General features: G+C 35.1%; 1 non-coding gene across 1 annotated transcript; it reads right to left on the bottom strand.

Annotated features, from left to right (window-relative positions):
• Positions 1 to 7,955: 7,955 nt before the first annotated feature.
• Positions 7,956 to 8,063, bottom strand: LOC112730977 (small nucleolar RNA R71). Its single transcript, XR_003166775.1, has one exon. It is a non-coding gene; the product is annotated as a small nucleolar RNA R71 (small nucleolar RNA).
• Positions 8,064 to 8,273: the final 210 nt, after the last annotated feature.

The following is an 8,273-nucleotide window of genomic DNA, read 5'->3' as shown; positions in this document are numbered from 1 at the left end:
TTAAAAAAGGGTGACCTAAAAGAGTCTATGGTCATAGTTTTGAGGGGTGACCTAAAGGGGTCTATGATCACAATTTTTTACAGTGACAAAAAAGGGTCTATGGTCACGGTTTTTCAAAAAATGGTGACCTAAAAGGGTCTATGGTCACAGTTTTAGGGAGTGACCTAAAGGGGTCTATGGTCACGGTTTTAGGGGTGGCCTAAAACGGTCTATGATCACAGTTTTTAGAGTGACCTAAAGGGGTCTATAGTCACGGTTTTTTACAGTGACAAAAAAGGGTCTATGGTCACAGTTTTCCAAAAAAGGGTGACCTAAAAGGGACTATGGTCACGGTTTTGGGGGGTGACCTAAAGGGAACTATGGTCACGGTTTAAGGGGTGGCCTAAAAAGGTCTATGGTCATGATTTTTCGAAAGGGTGACCTAAAAGGGTCTATAGTCACGGTTTTGGAGAGTGACCTAAAGGTATCTATGGTCACGGTTTTAGGAGGTGACCTAAAAGAGCCTATGATCACGGTTTTTTGAAAAAGGGTGACCATAGAGTATATGGCCACGGTTATTAAGGGTGGCCTAAGGTGGTCTATGGTCACGGTTCTTTTATGTTTTTTTTTTAAAATTCATTTTTTCATTTTTTTAATTATCCCTCCCCAAACGCGGTCGTTTCCCCCTCCCTCCCAAAATCCCCATTCCCTCGTAACTTAGAAAAAAAAGAACCCTAGCTAACCAAAATCCCATTCCCCTAGTTTCGATCTTCTTATTCTTCTACCTCCTTCCGAGCTCAACTCAGCCTCTCTTCACTACGCCATTTCCCTTCCTCCCAGCCCCCACCATCGCCGAGCTCAACTCAGTCTCTCTTCACTGCATCGTTTCCCTTCCTCCTAGTCCCCACCATTGCAGTTTCCCTTCCTCCCAGCCCCACCATCGCCGAAGGCAGAAACCCTATGATAAACCACTATTTTATGGTATATCTTGTGCTCAATTGAGTAGATTTTATCAACTCTTTACCCACTTATTCATACTATTTGCATGAGTTTACATTCTCCTTCCTGATTTTGTGCTATGATTGAAAACATGCTTCTTTGACCTTATAATTGCTAATATTAATCCTCTCTTATTACCATTAGATGCCTTGATATGTGTGTTAAGTGATTTCAGAGTTTATAGAGCAGGAATGGCTTAGAGGATGGAAAGGAAGCATGCAAAAATGGAAGGAATACAAGAAGTTGAAGGAACTGCAAAGCTGTTAGCCTGACCTCTTTGCACTCAAATGGCTATAACTTTAGCTATAGAGGTTCAAATGATGCAGTTCCAGTTGCATTGAAAAGCTAACGTCCGGAGCTTCGATTTGATATATAATTTACCATAGTTTCCTTGACGATAAGTGACACGAACACGTGATCTACGCGGACGCATCGCAGTGGCAAAAAAACCAGCGTGTTTGAATTCGAAACCAGCGAATTATAGGTTGTTTCTGACCCAGTTCTCGGCCCAGAACACACAGATTAGAGGCTATAAAGTGGGAAAATGCATCCATTCATAATCATGCTTTTCACAATTCACTTTTCATAATTTAGATGTAATTTTTGGAGAGAGAGGTTCTTTCCTCTCTCTTAGGTTTTATGATTAGGATTCCTCTTAAAGGATTTAGGATTCAACTCTTCATCAGGTTCAATATTTCTTTTACTTTATATTTATCTCTTATTTTCAGATACTTTAATGCTTGTATTAGTTATGTTGCCTAATTGGCTTATGAACTTTTCCATGTTAAGATTTGAATATTTTATTTAATATAATTGAGGTATTTCAGATTTATCACTTCTTCTATTGTTTGTTATTAATTAATGTTCTAAGTTGGATCCTAACTTGATTTTAGAGTTGATTAATATTCGGAGACCCTTGAGTTGAATTACTCAAGAGTTAAATTGTAATTGGGTTTATCGTTGGTTGGCTCTCTAGTCATTAACACTAATCCTTCCCAAGGGAGAGGATTAGAACTTGTGAATAGAAGTAGACTTCCAACTTACTTGACTTTCTTTTACTTTACTTGGTAAAGGATAACTAAGTAGAAGCAACCTTCAATTATCAATTGATCTTGAGAAAAATCCAACAAGGATAGAACTTCCGATTAATCTTCTCCGGGTCAAGGTTTTTAATTTAATTACAATAAAATTTCTTATTTATTTTTATTGCTTTAATTTATAAATATACCTGTGCCCATTGCCCAAACTCCAAAATCCCAATTTACAAACTCATAACCAATAATAAGAACATACTTCCCTGCAATTCCTTGAGATGACGACCCGAGGTTTAAATACTCGGTTATCAATTTTAAAGGGGTTTGTTACTTGTGACAACCAAAACTTTTGTAAGAAAGGTTGATTGCTTGGTTTAGTAACTATACTTGCAACGAGAGTTTACTATAACCTCTAAACCATCAATCTTCCGTTCTTCAAAATGGCGCCGTTGCCGGGGAATTGCAAACGTGTGCCTTATTATTGGTTATTATAAATATTTGCTTTTTACTTGTTTATTTGTTTCTATTTTTGTTTTTATTTTTGCTTTTTCATAAATTAAGAGGTTATTGGTTTTTATTTAGTTATTAAAATTTTTTTTTCAAAAAACTTTTGTTCTTGGTGTTCATCTTGATCTTCAAGTTGTTCTTCGTGTTCATCTTGACCTTCAAGTGGTTCTTAGTCGTTTTCTTCGTTTTGATCTAAAAATTTTAAGTTTGCTGTCATTTTATTGTTTTTCTCTTTCCTCATTTAATTCAAAAATATCTTTTCTCTTTATTTTTATTGAATTTTTGAAATTTCCATAAAAAAAAACAAATTTTCAGATTTTGATTTTAAAATTTTTATCTTATCTTATCTTAGTTTTAAATTTCAAAATTCAAATCTTTTTCAAAAATCATATATTTTTCAAAATCTTATCTTATCTTATTTCAAAAATCAAAAATCAAATTCCAAAATTCAAAATCCAAATTTAAAATTTTAAATTTTAAATTTTAAAAATCAAACCTTTTCAAAATTTAAATCTTTTTCAATTTCTTATCTTATATTGTTGACTTTTTCAAAATTCAAATTTCAAAAGTTAAAAATTCAAATTTAAAAATTTTCAAATTTCAAAATTTAAATTTCAATTTTCAAAATTCAAAATTCAAATTTCAAATTTCAAATTTCAAAATTCAAATTTCAAAATTTAAAATTCAAAATTTAATTTTCAAATTCAAAAATTTAAATTTCAATAACCTTTTAGTTTAAATTGTTTTTATTTTTGTTTTTAATTTTTATTTGCTAGTATGAACTCTCACGCCTTTGGCTATGAGTCTGGTTACAATTATATTGCAGGAAGAGGAAACTACAATGAGAACAGGTATCAAGGTTGGAACAATCAAAGATGGGAGGAGCCACAAGGATCTGATCAACCCTCATGGCAACAACCACCTCCAATGAACTATCAACAACCACCACCATATGCCTATAAATCCGCTCCTCAACATGACTTTGGACCACCATACTCACAAGCCCCTTTTCACCATTCACCTTCATATGATCCTAACCCTCATCCACCATACCAACCACCTTATGAATCATATGAACCATATATAGAACCACCCCAATTCCAACCCAATTACTCCCAAGAACCACCACCTCCCTATGCATCATTGATGAGCGGATAATTTATACGCTTTTTGGCATTGTTTTTAGTATGTTTTTAGTAGGATCTAGTTACTTTTAGGGATGTTTTCATTAGTTTTTATGTTAAATTCACATTTCTGGACTTTACTATGAGTTTGTGTGTTTTTCTGTGATTTCAGGTATTTTCTGGCTGAAATTGAGGGACTTGAGTAGAAATCAGATTTAGAGGTTGAAGAAGGACTGCTGATGCTGTTGGATTCTGACTTCCCTGCACTCAAAGTGGATTTTCTGGAGCTACAGAACTCGAAATGGCGTGCTTCTAATTGCGTTGGAAAGTAGACATCCAGGGCTTTCCAGCAATATATAATAGTCCATACTTTGGCCAAGAATAGATGACGTAAACTGGCGTTTAACGCCAGCTTTCTACCCAAATCTGGCGTCCAGCGCCAGAAAAGGAACCAAAACCAGAGTTGAACGCCCAAACTGGCACAAATACAGGCGTTCAACTCCACAAATGGCCTCTGCACGTGCAACACTTAAAGCCCAGCCCAAGCACACACCAAGAGGGCCCCGGAAGTGGATTTATGCATCAATTACTTACTCATGTAAACCCTAGTAACTAGTTTATTATAAATAGGACCTCTTACTATTGTATTTGACATCTTTGGATTACCTTATGATCCTTTGATCACGTTTTGGGGGCTGGCCATCTCGGCCATGCCTGGACCTTTCACTTATGTATTTTTAGCGGTAGAGTTTCTACACTCCATAGATTAAGGTGTGGAGCTCTGCTGTTCCTCAAAGATTAATGCAAAGTACTACTGTTTTCTATTCAATTCTTCTTATTTCACTTCTAAGATATCCATTTGCACCCAAGAACGTGATGAAGGTGATGATTATGTGTGACGCTCATCATCCTTCTCCCTTATGAACGCGTGCCTGACAAACACTTCCGTTCTACATGAAATAAGCTAGAATGAATATCTCTTAGATCTCCCAACCAGAATCTTCGTGGCGTAAGCTAGAATGATGGCGGCATTCAAGAGAATCCGGAAGGTCTAAACCTTGTCTGTGGTATTCCGAGTAGGATTCAATGATTGAATGACTGCGACGAGCTCCTAACTCGCGATTGCAGGGCGTTAGTGACAGACGCAAAAGGATAGTAAATCCTATTCCAGAATGATCGAGAACCGACAGATGAATAGCCATGCCGTGACAGGGTGCGTGAGCATATTATTCACTGAGAGGATAAGATGAAGCCATTGGCAAGGGTGATGCCTCCAGACGATTAGCCGTGCCGTGACAGGGCATTGGATCATTTTCCCGAGAGATGACCGAAAGTAGCCATTGACAATGGTGATGTATCACATAAAGCCAGCCATGGAAAGGAGTGAGACTGATTGGATGAAGATAGCAGAAAAGCAGAGGTTCAGAGGAACGAAAAGCATCTCCATTCGCTTATCTGAAATTCCTACCAATGATTTACCTAAGTATCTTTATCCCTATTTTATTATATAATATTCGAAAACACCATTATCACTTTATATCTGCCTGACTGAGATTTACAAGGTGACCATAGCTTGCTTCATACCAACAATCTCCGTGGGATTCGACCCTTACTCACGTAAGGTATTACTTGGACGACCCAGTGCACTTGCTGGTTAGTTGTATCGAAGTTGTGAACCATGGTATTGGCACCATGTTCTTGGCGCCATTGCCAGGGAAAGAAAGAGCCATGAATTTTACATAATTAAAGTGTAATCACGATTACGCGTACCAAGTTGCTCACGTTGCCAGGGATTGTTCGAGCCTGGACATCACAATTTCGTGCACCAAGTTTTTGGCGCCGTTGCCGGGGATTGTTTGAGTTTGGACAACTGACGGTTCATCTTGTTGCTCAGATTAGGTAATTTTCTTTTCGTTTTGTTTTCAAAAAAATCTTTCAAAAATCTCTCATCTGTTTTCGAAAAAATAAAATAAAAATGTTTTCAAAAATTTTATTCAAGATTTTTAAGAATGAATTCTAGTGTTTCATGAAGCATGTGAAGCCTGGCTGGCTGTAAAGCCATGTCTAAATTCTTTTGGACTGAGGCTTCCAAACCATCAGAGGTAAGTTACATACTTGATAAATGATGAGCAGCAATTTGTTATCAAGAGCAATATACTCTGGTGTTAAATGCTGAAGCTTGGCTGGCCATTGGCCATGTCTAGTGTTTTGGACTGGAGCTTTCTTTGAAAGCTTGGCTGGCTAGTGAGCCATGTCTAATTCCTGGACTGAAGCTTTAGACTAAGAATGCAAGATTCCTGGAATTCATATAAAAAAAAATTTTGGAATCCTAATTTTTCCTTTTCAATAAATTTTCGAAAAAAAAATCCAAAAAAAAATTAGAAAATCATAAAAATCAAAAATATTTTTCTGTTTCGTATTTAAGTCTTGAGTCTTGAGTCATGTTATAAGTTTGGTGTCAATTGCATATGCATCTTGCATTTTTTTCGAAAATTTCATGCATTCATAGTGTTCTTCATGATCTTCAAGTTGTTCTTGGTAAGTCTTCTTGTTTGATCTTGATGATTTTTTGTTTTGTGTCTTATCATGTTTATCATATGCATTCTTGAATTCTTAGTGCCTAAGCATTAAAGAATTCTAAGTTTGGTGTCTTACATGTTTTCTTTGCATCAAAAATTTTTCAAAAATATGTTCTTGATGTTCATCTTGACATTCAAAGTGTTCTTGATGTTCATCTTGACACTCATATCATTCATGCATGCATTCATTGTTTTGATCTAAAAATTTCATGCATTGCATCATTTTTCTTGTTTTTTCCTTGCATCATAAAAATTCAAAAATCAAAAAAATATCTTTCCCTTTTTCTCTCATCAAATTCGAAAATTTGAGTTGACTTTTTCAAAAATTTTTAAAATCAAGTTGTTTCTTATGAGTCAAATCAAATTTTCAATTTGAAAATCTTATCTTTTTCAAAATCTTTTTCAAAAATCAAATCTTTTTCAAAATTCTTAGTTATTTTGAAAAATTCCAAAAATATTTTTTCAAAAATCTTTTTCTTATTTTTATATCAAATTTTCGAAAATAACATAATCAATTAATGTTTTGATTCAAAAATTTGAAGTTTGTTACTTGCTTGTTAAGAACGATTCAAACTTTAAGTTCTAGAATCATATCTTGTGATTTCTTATGAATCAAGTCATTAATTGAGATTTTAAAAATCAAATCTTTTTCAAAATTAGTTTCTAAAATATCTTCTTATCTTATCTTTTTCAAAAATATCTTTTCAAAATATCTTTTCTAACTTCCTAACTTCTTATCTTTTCAAAATTTGTTTCAACTAACTAACTAACTTTTTGTTTGTTTCTTAACTTTTTCAAAACTACCTAACTAACTCTCTCTCTCTAATTTTCGAAAATATCTTCCCTCTTTTTCAAAAATTTCTTTTTAATTAACTAATTATTCTTATTTTTTATTTTTTATTTTAAAAATTTTCGAAAATTACTAACATTTTTCAAAAACCATTTTCGAAAATCACTAACTCTTTTTCAAAAAAAAATATTTTCGAAAATTCTCCCTCTCCCATCTCATTCTATTTATTCATTCATATCCTAACATCTCATCTCACATCTCTGCCATCCTCACAGTTGTGTTTCTTCCATTATATTACATTCTTTGTCCCCCCCTCTTCTTCTACTCACACAGGGATCCCTATACTGTGGTATAAAGGATCTCTATTATTATTATTATTATTATTTTTCTGTGCCTTCTTCTTTGTCATATGAGCAGGAGCAAGCATAAGAACATTCTTGTGGAAGCAGATCCAGAACCTGAAAGGACTCTGAAGAGAAAATTAAGAGAAGCTAAATTACAACAATCCAGAGAAAACCTTTCAGAAATTTTCGAACAGGAAAAGGAGATGGCAGCCGAAAATAATAATAATGTAAGGAAGATGCTTGGTGACTTTACTGCACCTAATTCCAATTTACATGGAAGAAGCATCTCCATTCCTGCCATTGGAGCAAACAACTTTGAGCTGAAACCTCAATTAGTTTCTCTGATGCAGCAGAACTGCAAGTTTCATGGACTTCCATCTGAAGATCATTTTCAGTTCTTAACTAAATTCTTGCAGATATGTGATACTGTTAAGACTAATGGAGTAGATCCTGAAGTCTACAGGCTCATGCTTTTCCCCTTTGCTGTAAGAGACAGAGCTAGATTATGGTTGGATTCTCAACCCAAAGACAGCCTGAACTCTTGGGATAAGCTGGTCACGGCTTTCTTAGCCAAGTACTTTCCTCCTCAAAAGCTGAGCAAGCTTAGAGCTGATGTTCAAACCTTCAGACAGAAAGAAGGTGAATCCCTCTATGAAGCTTGGGAAAGATACAAACAGTTGACCAAAAAGTGTCCTTCTGACATGCTTTCAGAATGGACCATCCTGGATATATTCTATGATGGTTTATCTGAGCTATCAAAGATGTCACTGGACACTTCTATAGGTGGATCCATTCACCTAAAGAAAACGCCTGCAGAAGCTCAAGAACTCATTGACATGGTTGCTAATAACCAGTTCATGTACACTTCTGAAAGGAATCCTGTGAGTAATGGGACGCTTATGAAGAAGGGAGTTCTT

Source organism: Arachis hypogaea, chromosome 12 (assembly GCF_003086295.3).
Source record: "Arachis hypogaea cultivar Tifrunner chromosome 12, arahy.Tifrunner.gnm2.J5K5, whole genome shotgun sequence".
NCBI classification, from domain to species: Eukaryota; Viridiplantae; Streptophyta; class Magnoliopsida; order Fabales; family Fabaceae; genus Arachis; species Arachis hypogaea.
The sequence above is the reverse complement of the archived record's forward strand: the minus strand, read 5'-3'. Positions and strand labels throughout refer to the sequence as shown.